Here is a 14,703-nt window from a genome sequence, read left to right as displayed (position 1 = left end):
GAAATATGTTCGTAGAGGTGGTGATAGGATTTCTGTGTCTGTCTGAGAGCAAGGACCGGTTAACGTCTTTTTCCAAGAGCAATTTGTTGTGAAAGGTATCAGGCAAAGGAGTATGTATTGTGATGTGGTTCTCTGACTGCTTCTGTCCACTTGCCAAAAGTTCCAAGGCCCTATGAAAGCACAAAAACGGTAAGATTGAAGTGGTGGGTGCCGGAGGTTTAAAATGGTCAGTTTAATTAAAGACAGAAAAGTGAAACGAATGACTGCAGAAATACTGTATGTGGCCATGAACTGAGATGAAAGGATGATTTTGGAACTCTGTCTTGCAGATTACCCTCAATGCTGCAATGGATAGGGCACTACTCTCACAGACAAGGGTGTGTAAGTTTAAGTCTATCTGAGGTGCACACCCTGAACTAATACATTTTTGCTGAAACCTAATCATATTGTTTACTCTTCCTCGTAGCAGCTTGCCAGGGTGATAGTATATTGCAACAGAACCATTCCACTTCTTCACTGAAAAGAGTCATGCTGGTTACCCAAATGTGCAGCGTGTCATTTTATACAGCTTTCTTTATTGAAATTAAACTTGGACTCACTTGAAATATTCTCTTTCAAAATGAATGTTTGAGCTGCTGTGAATTTTATTTCTAGAGGTGGTGACAGGCTTTCAGGTACGTGCTTAGGTCAAGGCCCTGTTCATGTCACTCGTATAAGCTAATTCAGGGAGCAAATTAGCAAGTCAAGAAATGGGAAGTCTGAACTGCTGTCAAAGCAGTTTCATTCTCTTTTCAAATAATCCAAAAATACCATTGCAGCATAAAACAGAGTATTCAATAAAAGAAGAAAGGAGGATTAACGGCAAAAAAGCACAGCATAAGATATAAAACTTTGGAAATTATCTAGATATTGTTTGAAAAAACTCCTTTGATGGAAAGAAGATGAAGAACGGTATGGGATCCTGTCCTGCGCACCTGTAAATTGATATGTTCCACATCCATTCATACCACCTAACCCTAAACACCCAAACATGTTGATGTCAGTGACCATGTGGCCTAATTGATAAGGCGTCTGAGTTTGGATCAGAAGATTGAGGGTTCGAGTCCCTTCATGGTTGAGTCTGTTTCTCACAGCACCCAACTTATCTTTACATACAAACTGGAAACACACTCTTACAATACTCCTTTCACTCTCACTCATTAAGAAAGCCCAATGCAAACTGCACAATCAGTCACGTTATGCCTTCCGCATTGCTACTTTTCTGTCTTTCTGCCATACCAAAGTACCTCTTCATAAATGCCACGGATATGCAATACGTATACAACAATATGACATGGCACAATCATTCTGAACAGAACTGTGGGTAGATTCAGTGCAGGGAGTGTGTGCGTGCAGAAAGCAGAAACTATGCATGGGTAGAAGCTCTATGATTTTCTCCAGGAATAATGCAAATTGTCCCTCTGAAAAAGTATAGTACTAGAGAAGAATCATAAAGGATTGACACAATTGCTGCCTTTGCTGTTGCCCCAGTTGTGTAATCTGTCAAGGACTGGTCTCTTGCAGATTGAGGCACCTAGTTGCAATTGTGTGGTAAAAATCACCCTTACAACCATTTTTGCTATAAACTTGAGATCTTTCTGAGATACTATCTCACAGACTTCTTATGAATAAGGAACTCTGAAATTGTCACATTCCAATTTGTACATCCTTAAAACTCTGCTGGTTATTCAAATGGGCAGATTGTTTTTTAAATTCCTTTCTGTCTCGAGTTGTAGTTATATTGATACAGAGGCATAATTGTTGAATGATATATATTGGTTTGATTGAAATATGTTCGTAGAGGTGGTGATAGGCTTTCTGTGTCTGTCTGAGAGCAAGGACCGGTTAAAGTCTTTTTCCAAGAGCAATTTGTTGTGAAAGGTATCAGGCAAAGGAGTATGTATTGTGATGTGGTTCTCTGACTGCTTCTGTCCACTTGCCAAAAGTTCCAAGGCCCTATGAAAGCACAAAAACTGTAAGATTGAAGTGGTGGGTGCCAGAGGTTTAAAATGGTCAGTTTAATTAAAGACAGAAAAGTGAAACGAATGACTGCAGAAATACTGTATGTGGCCATGAACTGAGATGAAAGGATGATTTTGGAACTCTGTCTTGCAGATTACCCTCAATGCTGCAATGGATAGGGCACTACTCTCACAGACAAGGGTGTGTAAGTTTAAGTCTATCTGAGGTGCACACCCTGAACTAATACATTTTTGCTGAAACCTAATCATATTGTTTACTCTTCCTCGTAGCAGCTTGCCAGGGTGATAGTATATTGCAACAGAACCATTCCACTTCTTCACTGAAAAGAGTCATGCTGGTTACCCAAATGTGCAGCGTGTCATTTTATACAGCTTTCTTTATTGAAATTAAACTTGGACTCACTTGAAATATTCTCTTTCAAAATGAATGTTTGAGCTGCTGTGAATTTTATTTCTAGAGGTGGTGACAGGCTTTCAGGTACGTGCTTAGGTCAAGGCCCTGTTCATGTCACTCGTATAAGCTAATTCAGGGAGCAAATTAGCAAGTCAAGAAATGGGAAGTCTGAACTGCTGTCAAAGCAGTTTCATTCTCTTTTCAAATAATCCAAAAATACCATTGCAGCATAAAACAGAGTATTCAATAAAAGAAGAAAGGAGGATTAACGGCAAAAAAGCACAGCATAAGATATGAAACTTTGGAAATTATCTAGATATTGTTTGAAAAAACTCCTTTGATAGAAAGAAGATGAAGAACGGTATGGGATCCTGTCCTGCGCACCTGTAATTGATATGTTCCACATCCATTCATACCACCTAACCCTAAACACCCAAACATGTTGCAGTCAGTGACCATGTGGCCTAATGGATAAGGCGTCTGACTTCGGATCAGAAGATAGAGGGTTCGAGTCCCTTCATGGTTGAGTCTTTTTCTCACAGCACCCAACTTATCTTTACATACAAACTGGAAACACACTCTTACAATACTCCTTTCACTCTAACTCATTAAGAAAGCCCAATGCAAACTGCATAATCAGTCACGTTATGCCTTCCGCATTGCTACTTTTCTGTCTTTCTGCCATACCAAAGTACCTCTTCATAAATGCCACGGATATGCAATACGTATACAACAATATGACATGGCACAATCATTCTGAACAGAACTGTGGGTAGATTCAGTGCAGGGAGCGTGTGCGTGCAGAAAGCAGAAACTATGCATGGGTAGAAGCTCTATGATTTTCTCCAGGAATAATGCAAATTGTCCCTCAGAAAAAATATAGTACTGGAGAAGAATCATAAAGGATTGACACAATTGCTGCCTTTGCTGTTGCCCCCATTGTGTAATCTGTCAAGGACTGGTCTCTTGCAGATTGAGGCACCTAGTTGCAATTGTGTGGTATAAATCACCCTTACAACCATTTTTGCTATAAACTTGAGATCTTTCTGAGATACTATCTCACAGACTTCTTATGAATAAGGAACTCTGAAATTGTCACATTCCAATTTGTACGTCCTTAAAACTCTGCTGGTTATTCAAATGGGCAGATTGTTTTTTAAATTCCTTTCTGTCTCGAGTTGTAGTTATATTGATACAGAGGCATAATTGTTGAATGATATATATTGGTTTGATTGAAATATGTTCGTAGAGGTGGTGATAGGCTTTCTGTGTCTGTCTGAGAGCAAGGACCGGTTAACGTCTTTTTCCAAGAGCAATTTGTTGTGAAAGGTATCAGGCAAAGGAGTATGTATTGTGATGTGGTTCTCTGACTGCTTCTGTCCACTTGCCAAAAGTTCCAAGGCCCTATGAAAGCACAAAAACGGTAAGATTGAAGTGGTGGGTGCCGGAGGTTTAAAATGGTCAGTTTAATTAAAGACAGAAAAGGGAAACGAATGACTGCAGAAATACTGTATGTGGCCATGAACTGAGATGAAAGGATGATTTTGGAACTCTGTCTTGCAGATTACACTCAATGCCGCAATGGATAGGGCACTACTCTCACAGACCAGGGTGTGTAAGTTTAAGTCTCTCTGAGGTGCACACCCTGAACTAATAAATTTTTGTTGAAACCTAATCATATTGTTTACTCTTCCTCGTAGCAGCTTGCCAGGGTGATAGTATATTGCACAGAACCATTCCACTTCTTCACTGAAAAGAGTCATGCTTGTTACCCAAATGTGCAGCGTGTCATTTTATACAGCTTTCTTTATTGAAATTAAACTTGGACTCACTTGAAATATTCTCTTTCAAAATGAATGTTTGAGCTGCTGTGAATTTTATTTCTAGAGGTGGTGACCGGCTTTCAGGTACGTGCTTAGGTCAAGGCCCTGTTCATGTCACTTGTATAAGCTAATTCAGGGAGCAAATTAGCAAGTCAAGAAATGGGAAGTCTGAACTACTGTCAAAGCAGTTTCATTCTCTTTTCAAATAATCCAAAAATACCATTGCAGCATAAAACAGAGTATTCAATAAAAGAAGAAAGGAGGATTAACGGCAAAAAAGCACAGCATAAGATATGAAACTTTGGAAATTATCTAGATATTGTTTGAAAAAACTCCTTTGATGGAAAGAAGATGAAGAACGGTATGGGATCCTGTCCTGCGCACCTGTAATTGATATGTTCCACATCCATTCATACCACCTAACCCTAAACACCCAAACATGTTGATGTCAGTGACCATGTGGCCTAATGGATAAGGCGTCTGACTTCGGATCAGAAAATTGAGGGTTCGAGTCCCTTCATGGTTGAGTCTTTTTCTCACAGCACCCACCTTATCTTTACATACAAACTGGAAACACACTCTTACAATACTCCTTTCACTCTCACTCATTAAGAAAGCCCAATGCAAACTGCACAATCAGTCACGTTATGCCTTCCGCATTGCTACTTTTCTGTCTTTCTGCCATACCAAAGTACCTCTTCATAAATGCCACGGATATGCAATACGTATACAACAATATGACATGGCACAATCATTCTGAACAGAACTGTGGGTAGATTCAGTGCAGGGAGTGTGTGCGTGCAGAAAGCAGAAACTATGCATGGGTAGAAGCTCTATGATTTTCTCCAGGAATAATGCAAATTGTCCCTCTGAAAAAGTATAGTACTAGAGAAGAATCATAAAGGATTGACACAATTGCTGCCTTTGCTGTTGCCCCAGTTGTGTAATCTGTCAAGGACTGGTCTCTTGCAGATTGAGGCACCTAGTTGCAATTGTGTGGTAAAAATCACCCTTACAACCATTTTTGCTATAAACTTGAGTTCTTTCTGAGATACTATCTCACAGACTTCTTATGAATGAGGAACTCTGAAATTGTCACATTCCAATTTGTACGTCCTTAAAACTCTGCTGGTTATTCAAATGGGCAGATTGTTTTTTAAATTCCTTTCTGTCTCGAGTTGTAGTTATATTGATACAGAGGCATAATTGTTGAATGATATATATTGGTTTGATTGAAATATGTTCGTAGAGGTGGTGATAGGCTTTCTGTGTCTGTCTGAGAGCAAGGACCGGTTAACGTCTTTTTCCAAGAGCAATTTGTTGTGAAAGGTATCAGGCAAAGGAGTATGTATTGTGATGTGGTTCTCTGACTGCTACTGTCCACTTGCCAAAAGTTCCAAGGCCCTATGAAAGCACAAAAACGGTAAGAATGAAGTGGTGGGTGCCGGAGGTTTAAAATGGTCAGTTTAATTAAAGACAGAAAAGTGAAACGAATGACTGCAGAAATACTGTATGTGGCCATGAACTGAGATGAAAGGATGATTTTGGAACTCTGTCTTGCAGATTACACTCAATGCCGCAATGGATAGGGCCCTACTCTCACAGACCAAGGTGTGTAAGTTTAAGTCTATCTGAGGTGCACACCCTGAACTAATACATTTTTGCTGAAACCTAATCATATTGTTTACTCTTCCTCGTAGCAGCTTGCCAGGGTGATAGTATATTGCAACAGAACCATTCCACTTCTTCACTGAAAAGAGTCATGCTGGTTACCCAAATGTGCAGCGTGTCATTTTATACAGCTTTCTTTATTGAAATTAAACTTGGACTCACTTGAAATATTCTCTTTCAAAATGAATGTTTTGAGCTGCTGTGAATTTTATATCTAGAGGTGGTGACGGCTTTCAGGTACGTGCTTAGGTCAAGGCCCTGTTCATGTCACTTGTACAGTATAAGCTAATTCAGGGAGAAAATTAGCAAGTCAAGAAATGGGAAGTCTGAACTACTGTCAAAGCAGTTTCATTCTCTTTTCAAATAATCCAAAAATACCATTGCAGCATAAAACAGAGTATTCAATCAAAGAAGAAAGGAGGATTAACGGCAAAAAAGCACAGCATAAGATATGAAACTTTGGAAATTATCTAGATATTGTTTGAAAAAACTCCTTTGATGGAAAGAAGATGAAGAACGGTATGGGATCCTGTCCTGCACACCTGTAATTGATATGTTCCACATCCATTCATACCACCTAACCCTAAACACCCAAACATATTGCAGTCAGTGACCATGTGGCCTAATGGATAAGGCCTCTGACTTCGGATCAGAAGATTGAGGGTTCGAGTCCCTTCATGGATAAGTCTTTTTCTCACAGCACCCAACTTATCTTTACATAAAAACTGGAAACACACTCTTACAATACTCCTTTCACTCTCACTCATTAAGAAAGCCCAATACAAACTGCAAAATCAGTCACGTTATGCCTTCAGCATTGCTACTTTTCTGTCCTTCTGCCATACCAAAGTACCTCTTAATAAATGCCACGGATATGCGATACGTATACAACAATATGACATGGCACAATCATTCTTAACAGAACTGTGGGTAGATGCAGTGCAGGGAGTGTGTGCGTGTAGAAAGCAGAAACTATGCATGCGTAGAAACTCTATGATTTTCTCCAGGAATAATGCAAATTGTCCCTCAGAAAAAATATAGTACTGGAGAAGAATCATAAAGGATTGACACAATTGCTGCCTTTGCTGTTGCCCCAATTGTGTAATCTGTCAAGGACTGGTCTCTTGCAGATTGAGGCACCTAGTTGCAATTGTGTGGTATAAATCACCCTTACAACCATTTTTGCTATAAACTTGAGATCTTTCTGAGATACTATCTCACAGACTTCTTATGAATAAGGAACTCTGAAATTGTCACATTCCAATTTGTACGTCCTTAAAACTCTGCTGGTTATTCAAATGGGCAGATTGTTTTTTAAATTCCTTTCTGTCTCGAGTTGTAGTTATATTGATACAGAGGCATAATTGTTGAATGATATATATTGGTTTGATTGAAATATGTTCGTAGAGGTGGTGATAGGCTTTCTGTGTCTGTCTGAGAGCAAGGACCGGTTAACGTCTTTTTCCAAGAGCAGTTTGTTGTGAAAGGTATCAGGCAAAGGAGTATGTATTGTGATGTGGTTCTCTGACTGCTTCTGTCCACTTGCCAAAAGTTCCAAGGCCCTATGATAGCACAAAAACTGTAAGATTGAAGTGGTGGGTGCCAGAGGTTTAAAATGGTCAGTTTAATTAAAGACAGAAAAGTGAAACGAATGACTGCAGAAATACTGTATGTGGCCATGAACTGAGATGAAAGGATGATTTTGGAACTCTGTCTTGCAGATTACCCTCAATGCCGCAATGGATAGGGCACTACTCTCACAGACCAGGGTGTGTAAGTTTAAGTCTATCTGAGGTGCACACCCTGAACTAATACATTTTTGCTGAAACCTAATCATATTGTTTACTCTTCCTCGTAGCGGCTTGCCAGGGTGATAGTATATTGCAACAGAACCATTCCACTTCTTCACTGAAAAGAGTCATGCTGGTTACCCAAATGTGCAGCGTGTCATTTTATACAGCTTTCTTTATTGAAATTAAACTTGGACTCACTTGAAATATTCTCTTTCAAAATGAATGTTTTGAGCTGCTGTGAATTTTATATCTAGAGGTGGTGACAGGCTTTCAGGTACGTGCTTAGGTCAAGGCCCTGTTCATGTCACTTGTATAAGCTAATTCAGGGAGCAAATTAGCAACTCAAGAAATGGGAAGTCTGAACTACTGTCAAAGAAGTTTCATTCTCTTTTCAAATAATCCAAAAATACCATTGCAGCATAAAACAGAGTATTCAATCAAAGAAGAAAGGAGGATTAACAGCAAAAAAGCACAGCATAAGATATGAAACTTTGGAAATAATCTAGATATTGTTTGAAAAAACTCCTTTGATGGAAAGAAGATGAAGAACGGTATGGGATCCTGTCCTGCACACCTGTAATTGATATGTTCCACATCCATTCATACCACCTAACCCTAAACACCCAAACATATTGCAGTCAGTGACCATGTGGCCTAATGGATAAGGCCTCTGACTTCGGATCAGAAGATTGAGGGTTCGAGTCCCTTCATGGTTGAGTCTTTTTCTCACAGCACCCAACTTATCTTTACATAAAAACTGGAAACAAACTCTTACAATACTCCTTTCACTCTCACTCATTAAGAAAGCCCAATGCAAACTGCACAATCAGTCACGTTATGCCTTCAGCATTGCTACTTTTCAGTCTTTCTGCCATACCAAAGTACCTCTTCATAAATGCCTTGGATATGCAATACGTATACAACAATATGACATGGCACAATCATTCTGAACAGAACTGTGGGTAGATTCAGTGCATGGAGTGTGTGCGTGCAGAAAGCAGAAACTATGCATGGGTAGAAGCTCTATGATTTTCTCCAGGAATAATGCAAATTGTCCCTCAGAAAAAGTATAGTACTAGAGAAGAATCATAAAGGATTGACACAATTGCTGCCTTTGCTGTTGCCCCAGTTGTGTAATCTGTCAAGGACTGGTCTCTTGCAGATTGATGCACCTAGTTGCAATTGTGTGGTAAAAATCACCCTTACAACCATTTTTGCTATAAACTTGAGATCTTTCTGAGATACTAGCTCACAGACTTCTTATGAATGAGGAACTCTGAAATTGTCACATTCCAATTTGTACGTCCTTAAAACTCTGCTGGTTATTCAAATGGGCAGATTGTTTTTTAAATTCCTTTCTGTCTCGAGTTGTAGTTATATTGATACAGAGGCATAATTGTTGAATGATATATATTGGTTTGATTGAAATATGTTCGTAGAGGTGGTGATAGGCTTTCTGTGTCTGTCTGAGAGCAAGGACCGGTTAACGTCTTTTTCCAAGAGCAGTTTGTTGTGAAAGGTATCAGGCAAAGGAGTATGTATTGTGATGTGGTTCTCTGACTGCTTCTGTCCACTTGCCAAAAGTTCCAAGGCCCTATGATAGCACAAAAACTGTAAGATTGAAGTGGTGGGTGCCAGAGGTTTAAAATGGTCAGTTTAATTAAAGACAGAAAAGTGAAACGAATGACTGCAGAAATACTGTATGTGGCCATGAACTGAGATGAAAGGATGATTTTGAAACTCTGTCTTGCAGATTACCCTCAATGCCGCAATAGATAGGGCACTACTCTCACAGACCAGGGTGTGTAAGTTTAAGTCTATCTGAGGTGCACACCATGAACTAATAAATTTTTGCTGAAACCTAATCATATTGTTTACTCTTCCTCGTAGCAGCTTGCCAGGGTGATAGTATATTGCAACAGAACCATTCCACTTCTTCACTGAAAAGAGTCATGCTGGTTACCCAAATGTGCAGCGTGTCATTTTATACAGCTTTCTTTATTGAAATTAAACTTGGACTCACTTGAAATATTCTCTTTCAAAATGAATGTTTTGAGCTGCTGTGAATTTTATTTCTAGAGGTGGTGACAGGCTTTCAGGTACGTGCTTAGGTCAAGGCCCTGTTCATGTCACTTGTATAAGCTAATTCAGGGAGCAAATTAGCAAGTCAAGAAATGGGAAGTCTGAACTACTGTCAAAGCAGTTTCATTCTCTTTTCAAATAATCCATAAAATACCATTGCAGCATAAAACAGAGTATTCAATAAAAGAAGAAAGGAGGATTAACAGCAAAAAAGCACATCATAAGATATGAAACTTTGGAAATGATCTAGATATTGTTTGAAAAAACTCCTTTGATGGAAAGAAGATGAAGAACGGTATGGGATCCTGTCCTGTGCACCTGTAATTGATATGTTCCACATACATTCATACCACCTAACCCTAAACACCCAAACATGTTGCTGTCAGTGACCATGTGGCCTAATGGATAAGGCGTCTGACTTCGGATCAGAAGATTGAGGGTTCGAGTCCCTTCATGGTTGAGTCTTTTTCTCACAGCACCCAACTTATCTTTACATACAAACTGGAAACACTCTTACAATACTCCTTTCACTCTTGATAGAGCGGTCCGTACTAATAATTTTACCTGTGCTCGGACGCTCTTTAGGCCGATGAATCTTTTGACTAAGTGGGACTCTCTGTACTCTATATCGGTCAACTTCCTTAAATCAATAATTAATAACGAACATAAGCAATACCTTGATCAACATAACACTTGACAATTAATCCAGAATACATTTCGGCGAACCCTGACCTTTCAGTCAGGAATAACCACACCAGTTTATTCAAAGTTAGTGAATTTTATTTCCCTATATTAACAAAGCTAGCACAATATAGATGTGTCTCAACACCAAATGATAAACATATATGGACATTAATAGCTGTCCATAACGGCGAAACAGGTGCAATCTATGCAGCATTTGAATAACAAGGCATTCAATAATAGCAATGCAAATCACTAAAACTATAATCTGTAACGAGCTAATTGCATACATTTAGTCAGCATAACAAGATCTCAAATTGCATCGTGCGACAAAAGGAATCCTCTTCTAACCTCAAATTAGCATCGGCATGTGGGACTTCATTCAAAAACAATTAACAACATTAATTTAGAAAAACTCCTAACTAGGGCTCTTATCAAAATCAGCAGTTGGTTACCTAAAGGAAACACAATGCAATTGTACAATTTCCTTTCATATTTACCAATTACGATCAGCATACAAGGAAGTCTTCGTCTCACAGGTACCGTTTCTCGATCTGCATGGGTACCGTTTCGATCAGCATGGGACGGGACTAAGGGGCAGGGGTGGACGGGGCAATTGCCTCACGGCGGCAAAATAAAACTACTACTTCATGTAAAGGGATCAGAGTTAAAGTCTCTAGGGCAAGAATCATTTAAAGTCTCTTTCTCTCGATTAGAGAAAGCATCAGAGTATCTTTCAAAATGGCGTCGCAGCAAAGTGGGCCATAATAGCTACGGAATGACGCGATGTCGGGCAATAGCTGGTAATGGCTGATAATAGCTGTAATGGCTACTTCCTTCTCGTGCACCTGGTTTAAATAGACAACAGTTCGAATCCAGTAGGGTCTTCCATTGGAGGGTTCATAGGTTAGCTTCAAATTGTCCAATCAAAAACGACAGTTCTCAAGCTTTTACTTAAGCATACATTATCCTTGGAGATGGGTACGCAAGTTGCAACATTTTATACCAATTAACTCACTTTCAGAGCTTCCATTGTCCGCACCTGCAGATCGACCTTGGAGTAAAGAGAAAATATGCCAGGCTGGCACGAAACCTTAAGATAAGCATGTGAACGATCTCAGTGGAAAAGTACAGCTTCAAGCAGAAATACACGTTTATTAGCACATTGGAAAAATACGAGCATCTAAACCGTGAGACCAGGCCACTAGGCCAAAGCCTCCACTAAAGTAATGCTAAGCTAAAACATTTCAAACAAGCAAATCATAGCACACGTTTACGATTATGTCGGATTAGTGCAATTCTAATACACCACGTCATATAAAGCACGCTTATAAATGTTGGCAAACTACTCTGAGGGCACATTTTGTCCCCGTAAAATCTTTATTAGTTCGGTTAAAGTCACACATGATTATTTCACACTACGTTTACGTGTTAATAAATGTAAAACCTTCATTTTCTGCTTCATCAATCCCTCCTCTGATGACTACTTGTCATCACACCAAATCATGCCCACAAATTTTATTCCATTAAAATTCTGTCAGTTCTCTTTTCCTTTTAGTTCCCCTAGTTTGCGCTTTGTATTCTTCTGCCATTCTTTTCATAATTTTCTCTTCCTTTCTTCTTCTAATTCTTTCCATAATCATTATTATTCCCCTTTTTATTTCCCAAATTCCAAATATGCAAATTATTACTATTAATATTCCTTCTATTATTTTCAGTAATATTCCATTCCAAATTCCCCCAATCCAATGTCCCACTGAAACAATACCTTTTCCAACCTTCTCCCACACTCCTGGTTCTTTCAATTCCTTCAAATCTGCACTCTCTTTTGTTAGATTAGCAAGCATAGTTTTAATTTTCACACTATTGACTGGAATATAAGTACAACAGTGGCGCGCACCAAGCATTTTGCAAACACCGCCATCCTTTGCTAAAAGAATGTCTAAAGCAAGCCTGTTTTGAAGAGTCATAGCTCTTTCTGCTGCAAGTTCAGCATCTATCAGGATTATAGCACCTGAAAACTTTGTCAACATGTTATCCACTATAGTAGACAACTTTCTTATTTTGATGGAATTCAGCACAACTCCCAGTGAAGGAATCATGGCTCCAAATATATCTCCTACCACAGCAGCTGCGGTCTCTCTTTTCTGGATACGATGGGATCCAGATGTCTTTTGAATCATCGATAGGTCATCCAGTTGATAAACCTTTGGGAACACTATACCCAAATAACATCTCCCCCACCATCCCTTTGGAAGACGATAATAGGCATTATACCCACAAATGTAATATACACCTGGAATGACAGGGTCAAGTCCGTTCATCATGAATGTCCATTTGGCCTTAAAGATAAACGTATGTTTACACTCACTCGCTCCTACAAAAATATTGTCATAATAGGATTCACCTCGATATATACAAAATTTCCCTACATGCCAAGCATCTAAAGCTATTTTCCCTTGTGTCTTTATTGCTGCAAAATCATAATTATCTACTGAAGTCCTCTTATGTAGCTCTTTTTCTAATTTCGCCTTCATTTGTGCCCTTCTATCATCTGTGCGATCTAAAAAGCTTATTTCTATTGCAGAGAGCGAGCAGGTAAGGTTTTCCCTATGAGCGTGAGCCATTTCAAAAGGTTGCATTGGCTCGAAAAATTCCCTCATTATTTTAGCATCCCAATCTTTAGCAATCTGGCTTAGCTGCGCTATTATAGGAACATATGCAAAGGTAACATCATAATTTGAGTAAAAATACTGTATGTTAGTTTGACCATAAAATCTAGACATTACTATACTACATGTAATCCCGTATGTAAGAGGCATGTGGTGATATGTCACCCCTTCCTTCGCTGATGTCGGTATCTGTGTACACACATAACAATCTTTTGCATCCATAGTCTCAACATATTATGTTAGCAAGCGATAGAAAACGTTATACTAAAGCTCTTTCTTATCGTCCAAGAGTCTCTCATCCAATGCTAGTCTTTTCAATGCGGTTAGTTCGGTGACAGTAACAGGAGCAAGAGTAGAAGCATCAATTCTCTCATTCTCAGTCTTACCATGTATTCCAAGCACAATTGCCATTATTATTAGTACACATGCAATTATCAAGCCTATACACACATATTTACAATATTTCTTTCTATTGTTTTGCGTCATGATCTGTATAGAATCAGAGAGCTAGAAGCACTTGTAAATGAAACTATTTAGCAATTCAGTTACAAAGCTGAACGAGCACAATGTTCACACCGTCTTCTTCAGGAGGCCAGTCACTTATCGGTTAGCAGCATTTGTCTCAATTCGGCAATAACTCAGTCTTTATCAGTTCAGCAAGTCTCATCCGGTTTAGCAATGTCTCAGCTGGTTGTTTGTTTCACGTTATATTGTAGCAAGCAATATCATTTATGACCCTTTCAATCGACAGAGTCCATAAAACTTTTCTTTTCTATTGGTATCTCTTCTTCTTCTTCGTTCTCGATGCTTAGAGATACAAACTCGTCAGTCCAATCGTCATTGACTACATATGCCCATTCAGGACCGGAATATCTCCTGTTTGGTATCCTTTTCCTTTTCAATTTTGCTTCTCTTTTTGATTCTGCTTCGCTGGTACTTTCCTCTTTTGTCAAGTCTTTTTCTTCACTTGAGGATTGTTCCACAACAGTCACTTCCTTTCTTTTCTCTTTCACTTTTGGCCTTTCTCCGTCGTTCAAACTTTCTTTAGTCCTTTCTTTTATTGGTGATATACTTAGTCTCCTCTTTGCACCGTGTCCATTTGATGGACCTGCGATCTTTTCTGAGGAAGCTTGAACCTTTTCGTTCTGTTCTGCCTTGTCCCCTCCTTCTGGGGAATCAATCACGTTCTCTTTTTCTTTTTCTATACCGTCTGCTTCTGGGAAAACCCTCCTCTGATCAGGCTCTCCTGCTTTTTCACCTTTTTCGAGCCCTTCGTCACCGTTACTTTCGTCAGGCTCTTTATCACTTTCAGCTGCTTCAGGTTCTTTGTCACCTTCAGCTGCTTCAGGCTCTTTGCTACCCTCAGCTGCTTCAGGTTCTTTGTCACCTTCAGCTGCTTCGTCGCTGTCTGAACTTTCTCCTTGGTCTCCCCCAAGCGAATTGGTCTCTTCGTCCTCAGAGAATATCTCCCTCTCTCCCGTTCCTGCCTGTTCGCTTTCAGTTCGGTTTTGCTCTGTCTCAGCACTCAGCACTGTTTTGTCAGGCACTGGCAGTTTTAGCGCTTCA

At 39.4% G+C, this 14,703-nt stretch overlaps 4 non-coding genes across 4 annotated transcripts; all 4 read left to right on the top strand.

Moving 5' to 3' along the window:
• Positions 1 to 2,868: 2,868 nt before the first annotated feature.
• TRNAR-UCG (transfer RNA arginine (anticodon UCG)) lies at positions 2,869 to 2,941 on the top strand. Its single transcript has one exon. It is a non-coding gene; the product is annotated as a tRNA-Arg (tRNA).
• A 1,750-nt stretch (positions 2,942 to 4,691) lies between these two features.
• TRNAR-UCG (transfer RNA arginine (anticodon UCG)) lies at positions 4,692 to 4,764 on the top strand. Its single transcript has one exon. It is a non-coding gene; the product is annotated as a tRNA-Arg (tRNA).
• Positions 4,765 to 8,345: 3,581 nt separating this feature from the next.
• TRNAR-UCG (transfer RNA arginine (anticodon UCG)) lies at positions 8,346 to 8,418 on the top strand. Its single transcript has one exon. It is a non-coding gene; the product is annotated as a tRNA-Arg (tRNA).
• Positions 8,419 to 10,171: 1,753 nt separating this feature from the next.
• Positions 10,172 to 10,244, top strand: TRNAR-UCG (transfer RNA arginine (anticodon UCG)). Its single transcript has one exon. It is a non-coding gene; the product is annotated as a tRNA-Arg (tRNA).
• The last annotated feature ends 4,459 nt before the right edge of the window (positions 10,245 to 14,703 follow it).

The sequence above is a fragment of the Pleurodeles waltl genome, chromosome 4_1 (assembly GCF_031143425.1).
Source record: "Pleurodeles waltl isolate 20211129_DDA chromosome 4_1, aPleWal1.hap1.20221129, whole genome shotgun sequence".
NCBI classification, from domain to species: domain Eukaryota; kingdom Metazoa; phylum Chordata; class Amphibia; order Caudata; family Salamandridae; genus Pleurodeles; species Pleurodeles waltl.
This window is presented reverse-complemented; position numbering and strand designations above follow the sequence as displayed.